At 42.8% G+C, this 17,572-nt stretch overlaps 1 pseudogene; it reads left to right on the top strand.

Annotated features, from left to right (window-relative positions):
* The first annotated feature begins 1,177 nt into the window (after positions 1-1,177).
* LOC130734719 (U6 spliceosomal RNA) lies at positions 1,178-1,286 on the top strand (annotated as a pseudogene).
* The last annotated feature ends 16,286 nt before the right edge of the window (positions 1,287-17,572 follow it).

Below are 17,572 nucleotides of genomic sequence, written 5' to 3'. Positions count from 1 at the left end.
TTGAACTGAGTTCCCGAGCTGATTTGCCAAATTGAAACACCGGCTCAGATTGGTTCATGTATAAAAAACCCAGTTCAATTTGATACAACCAAACCTGTTTTCTAGTTCAATTCGGCTTGGTTTGTCTTTTTGCTTGAACCTGAACCATGAACTGTCCTATAAGCAAATCAACAGGGTTGATGAGTGACTAAGATAATTTACTGCTATAGAGAAATTTTTGGTCGATGAGTACTAGAGACTAGAGAGAAAGTTTGGTTCAAAATATAGCTACTAGTCCTATGTTCTGAGTTCTGATACAAAGTGGATGAGTATTAGTTTAAATCCATGTCCAGTTCGTAGTCAAACTGATATAAAAAGAATCATTAGAATATGAATATCAATATGTTTCTATGCTCTGTTGCTTTGCTTTAAGACTCGGCTCGGACCGGCCGGTCCGACCGGTTGGACCGGGACTCGGTGACCTGATCGGTCCGAGCCTTACTTCAGATCGATTCTGCATGTCACTCGGCCGGAACCGTTTTGAATCGGCCGGTTTAATGATCGAACCGGTGACTCGGCCAGTTTTTTAATTGAACCGGCGAGTCACCCATTTTTCGTTTTTTAATTTTTTTTATTAATTTGTGGATGATGGGCCATATATGGAAGCCCATTTCGAGTTGTCCGGTAATTAATTACCATATTGGGCCTTTCAAATTGTGTTTTTTTAATCCAGTAGGAACACATGTTGTATATAATAGGAAAAAAACGTGATAATGTGTTTAAAAAGGGTGCCAGCAAGGTTCGAACACATGCAATAGAGGATATATGGAGGAAGACTAACCACTGCACCATCAGAATGATATTGATAAGAGACGCATTTTATTATTTATATATTACTTTTATATTGAATTTGACATTTTTTATGATTTTTTAATATATATCGAGTCAAGCAATCGAACCAGTGACCCACTGGTCCGACCAATAACTCAGTGACTCGGTACCCCGACCGAGTCGATGACCGAGCCGAGTTTTAAAATACTGAATTAATTGATGAAGGATGCTTTTTGTTAGCTCCAGAGTTGAGGCTGAGCATGATTTGTGGTTCTATTTGCATCTACTTGTGTCACTGCAACTTTTGTCTCACACTGATTGACTTTTAACGTTTGTGTTTATAAACATATGCTCATCTGCAAAGTGTGTTCCTTCGGGGACATCTGATAAATTTGGAATGATACAAGAAGATTATCATCGCGCCTTGCCTCTGCGCAAGGATGACACGCACAAATCGAGAGATGGTCCAATTTTTTTTTTTACTCCAGTCTTCTTCTACTGGGTCCAAATATTATCCAATTTTCTGTTCAAGAATGCCATGATTTTTATTTGCACAAATCTATGTTGAATTCTGTGCAATGATAAAATAATACTGCCCGGATATTATGCGTGTTCTCCCTTTTTAATTTCTGTTCACTTCTAAATTCTAATTGGTTTGCCAATTTATTCATAGCTTAAGTTGATGCTGCAGAAGAGTTAGTTTTTTTATCTTTGAAAGATGTCATTTTTTTCTTTCTTCTAGAATTTTGCTGTCCCAATTCAGTTTAGTATCTTAGAATATCATTGGGGTTAGATCTCACAAATGAGCAGAAGAGACTGGATCTTTTATAGAGCTGTTCAATATCATAAATAGAGTTTCCTTTTGCCTTCTATCTAAATCACAACACTAGCTTTCATCAAGTTCCCCTTATCAGACTATCACTTATTTTCTTTAGTTGGCAGGATGAGATGTAAAGCTTTTTTTGCTGTTAATTTTATTGTTATTTAATTGTTTCCATCAGATATATCATGGTTTCATTTCTGTTAGAAATTGTTGGTAAAATTAATTGCAGTGTGGTCTAGCCTATCAAATGTCGAAATTTGAACTTGATATCTTGCTCAAGCATAGGCATTATTCATTTCGACATAAAATTAAATACAGACTTGTTCCGATGCACTGATTTTTTGATTCGGTGCCTAATCGGTACTATGTTACGGTACCAATATGAAGTTTTCAAAAGCTTAAATACTTAAATTATTAAGGAATCTTGGTCATGGCTTAAGTCGTGATTGTCTGGGATATGAAAGTGTTTCTATTTACTATTTGGTTAGACCTAACCGAATTCTAATATGGCATTAAAGGCGGCTCCTATCCAGTGATCTGTGGGTTATGGGCCACCATGCTTTCATTGTGAAACTCTAATTTTAATAGCTCATAAATTGTCTTCATAACCGATTTGGACCTTGTAAATGTTATTCTCATGAATTTCCTCTATTGTTTTGAAAGGGCTCAATTGATGCAAACACATAGCTCATGCCTCTAGATCAAAGGTATGGAGAGCAAGGCTTTGTATCTTGTGTTAATGCATTACAAGACTTGTCACATGCAAATCTGGCACACTGCACAACGTATTAGAAAAAGGAAGTTTATTAGAGGGGAAAGAAGGAAAGTTCTATAAGAGGAGATAGTATAGCCTTTTAAAGAGAAAACTTAAATTTCTCTTATTTAGTATGCAGATGGAGATCATTGAGCAAGTGGATTTTCACTCGAGCAGTTCTTCCATCTGTGTTTGGTGCATAGTTTGATAACTAATAAAAGTTTTGCTTGCTCAAGTTCTCTAAACATACCTTTATATACCCTCTTAATACTATGTATGCCTCATACTGTTATTCAATAGAAGTATGTAATGTTTCAGATCTCCCTTTACTTTTTTCTATGCTTGTGTGGAAGACTTTGCAGATGATAAATATGATTCTAATAATGATATTTAGATGATGAGGTTTCATAAGGGTGGACACTTATTTCGTTTATTTTATGTGCACCACTTCTCTGTACAAGCATGTTTTTATTTTTGTTCGGGGTTTCTTGAACATAATCGCAATCTTAACGATTGTAGGTGATTGAGAAACTAATTATTTGAACAATAACAAGTTTTTAAGAGCTTTTGGATTATCTGTCAGTAATGTATATATATAATGGCTTAAAAGCACATTTGGTCTCCCACTAATTTCAATTGTGCAAAACGAGTCCTTAAACTTTTTTTAGCAAGCTGAGTCCCCGGCCACTTTTATGCCGTTAGTGACGTTGGTCCTTATATCATTTTCCGTCCAAAAACTAACGATTTGGGGAACCAAAAGTGCAATTAAATAAAAAATATGGAAAAGCAGTTGTTCTTCATTTTTTCCAGAAATAACATGATATTCATCTTCCTCCTCTTCATCTTCGTCATCTTCAAACCTAACAACCCAAAAAAATAAATTGAGAGAGTGAGCACCCAAAACTCCAACACCCACAAACACTCTCTCTGAGTTTGAAGCAACAGAGTATAAAATTCATTTTCCTTCACCAAAATCTCACTCTCTCTCCCTATGAGGATCCGCAAGAACGCCAAGCTTGTAGAGGAGAATAGGGGAAAGCTTGGTGTTCTTGCGGATCCTCATAGGGAGAGGGAGTGAGATTTTGGTGAATGGAAATGAATTTTATACTTTGTTGCTTGGTGTTCTTGCGGATCCTTAGAGAAAGTGTTTGTGTGTGTTGGAGTTTTGGGTGCTCACTCTCTCATTTTATTTTTCTGGGTTGTTAGCTTTGAAGATGATGATGATGAAGAGAAAGAAGATGAATATCATGTTATTTCTGGGGAAAAATGAAGGATAACTGATTTTCTATTTTTTTTATTTTTTTGTTTAATTGCATTTATGGTCTAGCAAATCGTTAGTTTTTTGATGAAAAATGGTATAAGGAGCAACATCACTAAAGGCGTAAACGTGGGGGACCCATCTTGCTAAAAAAATAGTTTAAGGATTCGTTATGCACATTTGAAATTCGTGGGGGACCAAATGTACTTTTAAGCCACATATAATTGGACTTGCTGGTTTAGTTACCTCTATTTCACAAGACTCAAATTTTAAGAAAACTAATTAGAGGTGTAGCATGTTCATCAACCCAACAACAACATTAACAAAGCAACTTAGTATAAAATTTAAGTTCAGAAATTTTTCTAAGAATTAAGACTCATCTTAGTAACTCATCTAGGGTTGACGTGACGTGAGTAATGAAAAATGAAATAACAATTTTATATTTCATGTCCTTAGTGTTGAACCTCATGATTTAATTAGCATGATAGTAGTCCATGATGAACATGACATATTCCTTATCCATAAAATGGATTTTAAGTGCATCAAGTAAAGTCTCAACATCATTAACATCAAAATGTGCATCAAGTCCCCCATAGGTAACGAAGAGATGAAGGTCATGAGAACTGTTGAAAATGTTACAGGTTTAAGCGTTCACTTCTCCATAATGCATAATATTGAAATTTTGTTTGCACATAATTGAATTTTCTCAGAATGTCACGTTTATCAATTTCAAAAATGCTAATTTATAGATAACATTAAATATCATAGTAGAAGCACGCTTGATAAGTTATTAAAGTAATTGATTTGATAACATAGTGAGTTAAGAATTTAGATGGAAAAATCTTACTTTGAGCCAAGCAAACCACATTCTTTATTGATGACGGCTGAGGTTCATTCAATAAGAAGAAAGCAACAGTTGAAAAATTGAGGCACTAGTTTACACCCGAGTAGGATATTTAGTCAAAGATGTTATTTTTTAGAAAAATGTGTCCAGTCACTCAAAACCTTAGTTAAGAAATCGCAGAGTTTGGCTGAAGATTTAAACTACTAAAGTTCACTAACCGGTATAACTTGTCTATGTCTTCAGTCAAAGTATATTATTTTTAATAAGGTTTTGAATGATTGTGTACATCTTTCTAAAAATAAATAAATTTAAATTTATTTATTGAATGTCCTACTCAGGTGAAAACATATGTCTCAATTCTTTAACTCTTGATTTCTTCTTGTTGATTGAACCTCAGTCGTCATCAAGAAAGAATATGGTTCACTTGGATCAGAGTAAAATTTCGCCATCTAGCTATATAACTCAATACTCGTGTCGTCCAATCAATTACTTTTATATCTAATCAATCAAGTTTATACTATGATGTTTAATGTTATGTATGGATTACCATTTTTAAAAGTCTCAAACATTAGATTCATAAAAAATTCAATTATATGAGACTAGAATATAATATATGCATTATGGAGAAATAAAGCCACCAATCTATAGCATTTCCAACATTGCTCGTGATGTCCTTCTCTTCAATAACTATGGGGTCATGATGCACATTTTGATATTTGTGATGTTGAGACATTACTTGATGCACTCAAGATCCCTGATATGGATAAGATAAGGGTCATGCCCATAAAGGACTATACTCATACAAATTAAATCATGGTGTTCAACCCTAAACACATGGAGTATAAAATTGTTATTTCATGTTTTAATTGTTACGTCAACACTTGATGGGAAATACCTTCAAATTTCCTACCATAACTACATTTTAATAAAATATTATTTATTTATGTTAATTTATATAGATATATAATATATAAATTTAGTTTATTACATCTTTTGTCTTTATCATGTACTTTCTTTTCATTTACTATCGTGCATTTGATATGTTTCTTATTAAAAAAAGAGATGAAAATGAGCCTATAGCTATTAAAAGGTGAAACTTGAAATCTTTCCTAAACTTAAAGTCTGAGTCTAACATGGTGGTTTGATGTGAACAATTTTCAAGGTATGGCCCAACTTTTTCAAATGAACTTTTAACCTATAACCTTGCACATACACAAAAGTTAAATTTATTAGTTAAAAAAATTATTGCAAATTTATACTTTCAATTTAGTAAGATGATATCCAATAAAATACTAAAATATGATTGAATATTTGTTTTCAACTTGTTTACACTATAATTATATAGTTATCAAACTCTGTAAAAATAGTATTATGTGCATTTAAAATTTCAAAACTTAATTTCTACAAAATAATGTAACTTAATAAATAACTAAGTGATGAATCCTTGCTAGGTAAATTTTACTAATATTTATAGATATATCTAGATACATATGATTTAATTTTATTATGATTTTTATCTTTCTAAAGTAGCATTTTATATATTAAGGTGTGTATGTTAGATTTTTTATCACTAGATGTGAAAGTATGCTTAAATGGAGTTTCAAAAGTTAAAGCTTGACATATTACCAAAATATAAAGTCTGAAACTAACTTATTCCCTTCATGTCGGCCATTTTCAATAAATGATCCAATTTTATAAATTAATTTTCAAACCTTGGTAGGTAATGTTGCACAAGAAAATAATCGATTAAGGTAGAAAGTTTTGACTAAACATTTTGTATTTATTCCACATTTATAATTTTTTATCTAATAAATGTTAAAAACTTCCATTTTTCTTTATAATCCTATGAAATAATACATCAAAGACAAATTATTTTTAAATCCAATAACAAACTTTCTTTCAAAGCCCAATTTGTAAAATATATTTAAATGTGCCATGGGTTTTTGTTTAAATTTCTGTTAATGTGCTCAAACCTGCTTGTACTAGTTTATCTATGCACTTGTTAGTAAATGTTAAATATTTAAATCACTTCAACGGTAAATATCACTAATATTTTGAAGAAAGTTTTGATCAAATACTTAAACAATGCCGTAATTTATTAAAAATAATATAATATTCATTCAGATGTCATTAAATAATTTTGAAAAGTCATTGCATGATTATAGAAATAATTAAAATTACTAATAATAATTATGTATTAAATATAATATTTATCTTAACTAAGTTTAATATTTAAAATTTTAATATTTAAGGCATTTGAGGATAGAAAATTTTAAGTTTTTCAACTTAATTAATAATTAAAAAGTATTTCAAACAAATAAATTTTACTACACGTGTTTCCTTGTGGACTGGGCGAGACCCTAGAGGGGCAACGCCCAGCATGTATCCCGCCCTGAGGCGGGGCCCTGGCCTTCAGTTGGGCCTCGACCTCGGAGGCCCAATTGGCCCAATAGGTAGTACCCAAGCTCTATAAATAGGAGGTAGTTATCAATTGGAGGGGACTTTTGGCTCATTTGATGAAATAACACTTGAAATTCAGCACTCTCTCTCATTCTCACTCTCTCTTGGCACAATCCCTCTACCTCTAGGTTCTATGCCTCTCTTCAATGTCCATTCCTAGAACATTTGGCGCCGTCTGTGGGGACCGAACCCCTCCCATTCACGTGGATTGATTGTGCATGAAGTTACCTCTGATTGTGATTAGGCAATTCTCTAGTTTTCTGATTTTAATTCTGTGACTAGTGTTGGTTCTCCGATCGAGTTTGCATCGTTTCTGGTTTGGATGGAGACTCGACGCAGGAGGCAGCATCATTCACCAATGCGACAGCGGATTTCGCCGCCTCGGCGGCCTCATCGTGTGGACCTGGATTCTCCGGTACGAACGACAGGAGTACAGTCACCTTCTCCTCTTCCATCACCACCACCTCCTCCATCGCCTTCACAGGTGGGATCTCTGGAGCGCTCACCAGAGAATTCACCTGCTCCGGAACAACAGCCGGCGGTGACACAGGAGCAATGGCGCCATTTGATGCGCAGTATTGACAACATCCAGCAGCGGAATGAGCATCTACAGGCTCAGTTAGATTTCTACCGTCGCGAGCAGCGAGATGATGGAAGCAGAGAAGCAGACTCCGTGGCTGAGTTCCGTCCGTTCTCGGAAGATGTTGAGAATGTGGCGATTCCGGATAACATGAAAACGTTAGTTCTGGATTCTTACAGCGGAGATTCCGATCCGAAAGATCATCTTCTGTATTTTAATACGAAGATGGTGATAATTGCGGCGTCAGATGCGGTGAAGTGCAGGATGTTTCCATCGACGTTCAAATCGACGGCGATGGCGTGGTTCACAACTTTGCCGCGTGGATCGATTTCAAATTTCAGAGACTTCTCATCCAAGTTTCTAGTGCAATTCTCGGCAAACAAGAATCAGCCGGTGACAATCAATGACCTATATAATATTCGCCAGCAGGAAGGGGAGTCACTGAAAGAGTACATGGCAAGGTATAGCGCGGCGTCGGTAAAGGTAGAGGACGAGGAGCCTCGAGCTTGTGCTTTAGCATTTAAAAACGGTTTGCTGCCGGGAGGGTTGAACAGCAAATTGACACGTAAGCCGGCGCGCTCGATGGGAGAAATGCGTGCTCGTGCCAGCACTTATATTCTCGACGAGGAGGACGACGCTTTCAAAAGAAAGCGCGCGAAGTTGGAAAAGGGCGACACGTCGCCCAAACGCGTGAAAAAAGATAGGAGCGGCGAAGATAAGGGGGAAGGCAAACAGCAGAGGCCGGGTAAGGGGAAGTCGGTATTCAAACCGACTAAGGAACAGTTGTATCCACGGCGCGATGATTATGAACAACGTCGGCCTTGGCAATCTAAGTCTCATCGCCAGCGGGAGGAAACTGATATGGTGATGAACACAGATGTATCGGATACGCTCCGAGGGGCAAGCGACGCAAATCTAGTGGATGAGCCGGAGGCCCCAAAGTATCAGCCACGGGACGCCAATCCCAAGAAGTGGTGCGAGTTCCACCGGTCCGCCGGGCATGATACGGATGACTGTTGGACTTTGCAGCGGGAGATTGACAAGTTGATTCGGGCGGGATATCAAGGAAATCGTCAAGGCCAGTGGCGCAATGGAGGCGATCAAAACAAAGCGCACAAGCGGGAGGAGGAGCGAGCGGACACTAAGGGCAAGAAAAAGCAAGAATCAGCGGCTATCGCCACAAAAGGGGCTGATGACACGTTCGCTCGACACTCAGGACCGCCCGTCGGGACCATCAACACCATCGCCGGGGGATTTGGCGGCGGTGGCGACACTCACGCGGCGCGTAAACGCCATGTTCGTGCCGTAAATTCCGTTCATGAGGTCGCTTTTGGATTCGTACACCCTGACATAACAATCTCGATGGCGGACTTTGAGGGGATAAAGCCTCATAAGGACGACCCGATTGTGGTGCAGTTAAGGATGAACAGTTTCAACATTAGAAGGGTACTCCTGGATCAGGGTAGTTCGGCTGATATTATCTATGGTGATGCATTTGACAAGTTGGGACTAACTGACAATGATCTAACTCCATACGCGGGAACCTTGGTAGGTTTCGCGGGGGAGCAAGTAATGGTGCGGGGATACATTGATCTAGACACAATATTTGGGGAAGACGAGTGTGCTAGGGTTTTGAAGGTAAGGTATCTGGTTCTCCAGGTGGTAGCATCCTACAATGTCATCATTGGGCGAAATACGTTGAATCGCCTTTGTGCTGTAATTTCGACAGCCCACTTGGCGGTCAAGTATCCGCTAAGCAGTGGAAAGGTGGGAAAGCTGAAAGTGGACCAGAAGATGGCGAGGGAGTGTTACAATAATTGCCTTAACTTGTACGGCAAGAAGAGTGCGTTGGTTGGTCATAGATGTTATGAAATCGAAGCTTCGGATGAAAATCTTGATCCCCGGGGCGAGGGGCGAGTAAATAGGCCCACGCCAATTGAGGAAACGAAGGCGCTAAAGTTTGGCGATCGCACTTTGAAGATTGGGACCAGACTGACGGAAGAGCAGGAGACGCGCCTGACAAAACTGCTTGGGGAGAACTTAGACTTGTTTGCTTGGAGCTGCAAAGACATGCCTGGAATTAATCCAAATTTCATATGCCATCGGTCAGCATTGAATCCAAGTGTCAAGCCAGTTTCACAACTTAGGAGGCGCTTGGGTGGCGACAAAGGGAAGGCGGTGCAACAGGAGGTCGACAAGTTGTTGGCGGCAGAGTTCATCAGGGAAGTGAAGTATCCGACGTGGTTGGCAAACGTCGTAATGGTGAAGAAGGCGAACGGGAAATGGCGAATGTGTGTAGATTACACAGACTTAAACAAAGCATGTCCAAAAGATTCGTATCCCCTTCCCAGCATCGATAGCCTTGTTGATGGTGCCTCGGGCAACGAACTGCTTAGCTTGATGGATGCTTATTCTGGCTATCATCAAATCCGCATGCACCCGGTAGACGAGGACAAAACGGCTTTTATGACTGCCAGAGTCAATTATTGCTATCGCACCATGCCGTTTGGACTAAAGAACGCTGGGGCTACCTACCAAAGATTGATGGATAGGGTTTTTGCTAAGCAGGTGGGAAGAAACATGGAGGTTTACGTTGATGACATGATTGTTAAATCAGTACGAGGTTTAGACCATCATCAAGATCTGGAGGAAGCATTTGGCGAAATAAGGAAGCACAGTATGCGCCTCAATCCGGAGAAATGCTCTTTTGGTGTTCAAGGGGGCAAGTTTTTGGGATTCATGATCACATCCAGAGGAATCGAGATAAACCCAGAAAAATGCAAGGCGATTCAGCAGATGAAAAGCCCTTCCAATGTGAAAGAGGTCCAACGTTTGACGGGGCGAATAGCAGCTTTATCTCGGTTTCTTCCCAAGTCTGGTGACAGATCTTTTCCTTTTTTCAAGTGTCTTCGCAAGAATGTCGTATTCGAGTGGACGGCGGAGTGTGAGGAAGCTTTCGTTCGCCTCAAGGAACTCCTATCGTCACCGCCGATCTTGTCGAAACCAATACAGGGACACCCGCTGCATTTGTATTTTGCTGTGAGCGATAGTGCTCTGAGTTCTGTGATGTTGCAGGAGATAGATGGCGAGCATCGAATTGTTTATTTTGTTAGTCACACACTCCAGGGCGCGGAGGTCAGATATCAGAAAATTGAGAAGGCGGCGCTGGCGGTCCTCGTCACCGCCCGGCGGTTGAGACCTTATTTTCAGAGTTTTCCCGTGATGGTGCGGACGGATTTGCCCTTGAGGCAAGTATTACAAAAACCGGATTTATCAGGTAGATTGGTCGCCTGGTCGGTTGAATTGTCAGAGTATGGTTTGCAATACGATAAGCGGGGCACGGTTGGTGCGCAGTCACTAGCTGACTTTGTGGTCGAGTTGACTCCAGATCGGTTTGAAAGAGTGGACACTCAGTGGACTCTCTTCGTGGATGGATCCTCCAATAGTAGTGGCAGCGGCGCGGGAGTAACGTTAGAAGGGCCGGGGGAACTAGTGTTGGAGCAATCCCTGAAATTCGAGTTCAAAGCAACGAACAACCAAGCAGAATATGAAGCTCTCATCGCCGGATTGAAGTTGGCGCGGGAAGTGAAGATCAGGAGTTTGTTGATAAGAACGGACTCACAATTGGTGGAGAACCAAGTGAAGGGAACTTTCCAGGTCAAAGATCCTAATCTGATCAAGTACCTTGAGCGGGTACGGTATTTGATGACACTCTTTCAAGAGGTCGTGGTAGAGTACGTTCCTCGGGCAGAAAATCAGCGGGCGGACGCGCTAGCCAAACTGGCGAGCACGCGGAAGCCCGGCAATAACAAAAGTGTGATTCAGGAAACGCTGGCGTACCCAAGCATCGAAGGCGAGCTCATGTCCTGCGTAAACAGAGGGAGAACATGGATGGATCCCATAATATCTATCTTGGCGGGGGACCCGGCAGAAGTGGAGCAATGCACGAAGGAGCAGCAGCGGGAGGCGAGTCACTATACTCTCATTGACGGACACTTGTATCGCCGTGGTTTCTCGACGCCATTGTTGAAATGTGTATCGCCAGAGAAGTACGAAGCGATAATGTCTGAAGTACATGAAGGAGTGTGCGCGAGCCACATCGGGGGAAGGTCTTTGGCTTGCAAAGTGTTGAGGGCAGGTTTTTACTGGCCCACCCTCAGGAAAGATTGTATGGACTTCGCGAAGCAGTGCAAGGAGTGTCAAGTGTTCGCAGATTTGTCTAAGGCACCGCCAAAGGAGTTGGTAACGATGAGCGCCCCGTGGCCTTTCGCCATGTGGGGTGTGGACTTAGTTGGACCTTTCCCGACCGCCAGGGCACAAATGAAGTTTATATTGGTGGCGGTGGACTACTTCACTAAGTGGATTGAGGCTGAACCCTTGGCCAAGATTACTTCTGCAAAGATAGTCAATTTCTACTGGAAGCGTATTGTTTGCAGGTTCGGGATCCCAAGGCGATCGTATCTGACAATGGGACCCAGTTTTCAAGCAGTCAAACAAGGGAGTTCTGCAAGGAAATGGGCATACAGATGAGGTTCGCCTCTGTTGAGCATCCGCAGACGAACGGGCAGGTGGAATCTGCAAACAGGGTAATCCTACGAGGACTAAGACGACGGCTCGCGGAGGCTAAGGGAGCTTGGTTGGATGAACTTCCGGCGGTGCTGTGGTCGTACAACACCACCGAGCAATCCACTACAAGGGAAACCCCCTTTAGAATGACCTATGGGGTAGATGCCATGTTGCCGGTGGAGATTAACAACTTTACATGGCGGACTCGACCAGGTTTTGAAGAGGAAAATGAGGCCAACATGGCGGTGGAGCTGGACCTTTTGTCGGAAACGGCGCGACGAGGCGCACATTCGGGAAACAGCGATGAAGCAGCGCGTGGCGGCAAAGTTCAACAGCAGGGTTCGCGTCCGAGATATGCAGGTTGGCGACCTGGTCCTCAAGTGGCGATCGGGAGCCCCGGGGAACAAGCTTACTCCCAACTGGGAAGGGCCCTACCGCATTATTAAAGTTCTTGGTAATGGGGCCTATCACTTAGAAGAGCTTGATGGGAGGCGGTTACCTCGATCGTTCAATGGTTTGAGCTTGCGCTACTTTTATAGTTGATTGCAGGCGAGAAAGTGAACAAGTCGGAATCGCCGGAGCCAGATATCTTTAAGATTTTCCGAAGTGTTTTCAAATTGTCCAATGTACTGCAACGACAAATCAATAAAATAAGACGAAAATTCACGAAATTCGTGTCCAAAAAAAATTCCAGGGATTCCCTGACGATCGGAATTGCCGATCGACATAAAGAATTACGGCGATCACTAAGTGGGACAAGCTTGATCCCCAAAGGGGCTTGCTGGAACCCTGAAGGTTGTGGCGATTCCACAAATGGCCTTTGACGCCTGGGAATCACCCTCCGGAAAGTCTGACGTGATCGCCGGTCCCGTAAACGATGTGCTGGGTAAGTCTCGCCAGAATACGACGAGCGCCGTTAACTAGGCAAAAGTCTTGGGACCCCCAAATGGCCATTGGGATCCAAGCATTGTAAGCCCCGAGCGGGCAAAGCCCCGGGCGAAGTCCTCGAGAATGGAGGCCGTTTCTTCCTATTAGGGAAAAAAACGTCTAAAGTCTTGGTGGTGGAATACCAAGCAACAAGTCCTAGTTAAAATTAACGCACGAAATCGTTAGGCGTAATTCAATCATATGACGCGTGAAAAATAGCGCAAGATATAAGGTCGGCGAATGAATAGGAGGGAAGGCGAGGCGAGTATTCCAATATGACTTACAACATATCCAACGGCGATATAAAAAGCTATGGCGAAAGGTTGCTTAAACATAGACGAATGGCGGAAAAGTACACTACAAGTGACAGTAAAAGATAAAAGTAATGTTAAAAATTACATTATTCATTGTTTTCTTTCTCCTGTTCTTCTTCTTCCTCTTCTTCTTCAGTCGCTGTCCAGAGGTTTTGGTCAATCAGGGGAGGATCGTCGGGACCAACCAGTCCTGCGGCGGTTATCTCTTTCATTACTCCCATGGCGCTAAAGTCAAAGTTCGGGTACAAATGTTGGGCCTGGTCTTTGGCGAGGTAGAAACCGCGCTCGCGGTTGTCAAGGGCGATGTCAGCGGCTTGTTCCCTCGCCTCAATGGCTTTGGCCTTCTCCGTCGCCAGCTCGTCCTCTAGACTTTTGATCTTTGCTAGTTGGGAAGCAATTTCAGCATCTTTCGTGGCGAGGGCCTCGGCATGAGTTTCAGTCGCTTTCTTGATCTCCTCGGACGTAGCCTGGCATCACCGCCTCCATGTCAGATTTCGCCAAGGCCAAGGACTCCGCAGACTTTTTCTCTTGCTCTGCCAACGCCTTTTTCAACTAACTCCAGCTCAGCGCACAGTATGGCAAGCTCTGACTCCTTAGCAATCAGCGCCTCGCCTCGGGCGATCAAGTCCTTCTCAGCTTGCTCTTTTTCCTTCTTGCAAGCTTGAAGGCTTGCATCAAGCTCATCTGCTTCTTCCTTCATCAGCGCCAGCTGATCCTCCAGCTCGCCGATTTTAATCCCCGCCGTGCCAATCATTTTGTCGGCATAGACTTTGTCTTTTCCTGCTTGCGTCGCCAGTTTGTCGAAACGTTTTTCCCAAGCAGCGGCGCTTCTTGATGCTTAGCACTTTCGGCCTTCAACCGCTCAGCTTCAACGTTGGCGGCATTGAACTTCTCAAACGTGTGAGCAAAGATGCACCCAGCGCGTAGGAGGCAAGCAAGAGTCTCCTCCTTGGTGACATTCAGGCCCTGACCCAAAACTTCTTTTTCTATAACGTCACGGTTGAGACCAGCAAGTAAGAATTCTGAGGGTTCAATGGCGTTTGGGGAGCATATTATAGTAGCTTGAAGAACCGACCTCAGGAGCAGGGGCTTGTTCAATTTGAGCTGCTTCAGAGGTAGTGCAGCGCCAGGACAGGATTTTTCCCCTTGATGAGGCGGGGAAGGCATGGAGCCCGCATCATGTGTTGAGGGCGGGCTAGGAGGCGCATCTTGTGTTGAGGGCGGGCTAGGAGGCGCATCTTGGCGAGGAGGAGACTTTGGGGTTTCATTTTCTTTTTCCTTATCTCCAATAGGAGTGTCGGAAGATGCAGCAGCGGTCGCACCGGCGGAGGCAGGAGAAGAAGCCGGTACGACGGTTGGCTCGGTAGCTGCGGCGACAGAGGCTTCAGCGACATTTTTGCCTTCAGGCGCAGCAGCAGTGGTGGGCTGAGCGCCAGGATTGGATGTGCCGGCGTTGGAGGAGGCTTTGGTCAATCTTCTCCTCTTGGGAGCTTTGGTGCTCTCGGCTTGGTTCTCAGCACCGCCCCGTTTTTTCGCATCGCCCTCAGTGTTGAATTTTGGGGAAAAGCGAGCCATTCTCCTCTCGCGGGCCTTCAGGAGCTCGGCGTTCGTGAAATTCATATCTTCTGTAACAAATAAAAAAAAAAACACGATCAGTAATAACATAGGAGTCGAGAAGGGAAATGTCAATAATAAAAGTGAGCTATGGGCAACCTAAGTATTTGGGAGTTCTTGAGAGGTCAGCGCCCTCAAGGACTGTTGTGCAGTCAAGGATGGGAAGTGGGGCAAGGAGATTGAGAAAGGCTTTATCGTTGGCGGACAAGGAATCCTCTGAAGGATCGGTGATCCCGTTGGGCTTCTCTGTCCAGTAAAGAGGAAAGAGGGCGGTCCCGTCTCTGAGGGTGAATGCTTCTGGGTAGGCGGGATGAACCGCCACACGGAAGTACTTTCGTGCGAAAGAGGACTTCGCGTTACTTTTGTGGGGATGCAAACACTTCCGGCCGGCTCGGGCCTTCAAGGAAATCCATCCTTTGTTTTTGATGGACTTGGGGTCGACGTCGTAAAGGTAGAAGAAACTGGTGGGGATGGGGCGATGCCGACAGCGGCGCTTAGGATTTCAAAACATCGAATGAAGGCCCAGGCGTTAGGGTGGAGTTGACAGGGAGCCGCGTTGATGTCGCGGAGGACGGTTTGGACAAAGGGCGAGAAAGGAAGCCTGATTCCAAGCTCGCTAAACATGTATTCGTACGCAAAGAAAAAATGGGATCTCTTTACGTCGCCGTCTGGCTTGTGAAGCCAGGGGCGATCCCCGGGACTGCAAACCCAGATCCTGAGTTTGGCGTTAAACTCATCGTCATTGGACAAGCCACCCAGGGAGTTCACGAATTGCACAATGGGATCGCTATCTTGGAAGATGGAAGGTTGATCTATAGCCTCGTGTTTGGGGGCTACTTGGACTGGAAGGGGCAGAGTGGCGTAGGTTTGTAGTCGGTGAGCTGGGATCTCCGGAACCTCTAAACGGAGGCCGCCGGCAGCGGTGGAGTCAGGGTCGCTTTCGGAGGAGGAAGAAGAGTGATTAGGGGAGGTAGGGTTTGAAGCCATTTTTAGAAGGCAGTGAAGTGAAAGAAAAGAAAAGATCAGTATGTGTGCGATGTAAAGATAAGGACAGTGGACTCACCGGAGTAGGATGTGAAGAGTGGGTAGCGGAAAGGGTGATAAGCGACGGCTCCGTAGCGGAAGTGGGCAGAAGGAGTTTGGTAAGCGATTAGGGAAGTGAAGAGGGGTCTTGGAAAGGGATGACAGTGGGGAAGAAGGGTTTTTATAGGAGAAGGGGAGAAGCTGGAGGGGTGACGCGTGTTGGACGCGTGTGGAAGGTTGGAAGTCATGGTGGTTTTGGGGAGGTGGGTCGCGTGCAAAGGGGAGTTACTGCGCACGATGGGACGGTTATGAAAGGTGAAGTGACGGTTCCGGAGAAAGAGGGAAATTGATGTAACCAACACATCACGTGGGGCAGCCACGTGAGGCAGATAGAAATTTGAAAGGGTTTTAAAAATAAGGGAAGGCGCGAAAAGCCTCGCCACTATAAGGATCAAACGCCATCGCCTGACGATTGACACCAACAACGAAGTTCGGTCACTCATCGGGTCACCGCCAGTCAATGATTGAATGATCGGCACATGACCCATGCCTGCCACCTTTCCCGCCGGCGAGAGATCATACACCTGCTCCAACTTGTCACCAATACAAAGTAGTCGTTCTCGCCGCTTGCGGACTTGTGGACTTGCCAGCTTGGTTTGCTCGTCAAGTCAGTGGACTGGGTAACTGAAAATGCTAGTTTCCTTTTGCTCACGCCATGTTGGCGGTATAGTTAACTTCTCTTTTCTCAAGCCATGTTGGCAGTGTAGATTCCGGTGTACAAACAGCATTTAAAAGACACCCTTAGCTCTCGTACCTCGAGCTCGGTGTCTTGTGGACTAGTGGACTGGGCGAGACCCTAGAGGGGGCAACGCCCAGCATGTATCCCGCCCTGAGGCGGGGCCCTGGCTTCAGTTGGGCCTCGACCTCGGAGGCCCAATTGGCCCAATAGGTAGTACCCAAGCTCTATAAATAGGAGGTAGTTTATCAATTGGAGGGGACTTTTGGCTCATTTGATGAAATAAACACTTGAAATTCAGCACTCTCTCTCATTCTCACTCTCTCTTGGCACAATCCCTCTACCTCTAGGTTCTATGCCTCTCTTCAATGTCCATTCCTAGAACACCTTGGCTTTGTCCTTTTAAGTTGTGGTAAATAAGGTAAACATATAATTCATGCTATTTTTATAGTAAAATATTCTTTTTTTTTTCATTTCATACCATTTATCTATTATAGTAATTACATTTTCTCTCACATTAAAATTAATTATTTATTATAGATATAATTGGTAAGAAATATTTTTAATTGCATACTAATATTCAGATCAATCCTTTAATAGGAATTACTCATTCATTGATTGATTGAAATAAATAATTTGATTAATTGAATGCATTAAGTAAATGATTTAATGTACATGACTGAATGCTACTTTTTGTTCAAAAATGATTATTTTGAAAATAATGTTACTGTTAGAATTTTTACTGTTCAGATACATCAGAAAAATAAAACTTCTTTTGCTCACAGTAAATGCTTATACTCCTCTAAAACGCATAACAAGGCATGGTCACAAAGAAAAAAATTCAAAAAATTAAAGGAAAACAT

The sequence above is a fragment of the Lotus japonicus genome, chromosome 1 (assembly GCF_012489685.1).
Source record: "Lotus japonicus ecotype B-129 chromosome 1, LjGifu_v1.2".
Classification (NCBI taxonomy): domain Eukaryota; kingdom Viridiplantae; phylum Streptophyta; class Magnoliopsida; order Fabales; family Fabaceae; genus Lotus; species Lotus japonicus.
This window is presented reverse-complemented; position numbering and strand designations above follow the sequence as displayed.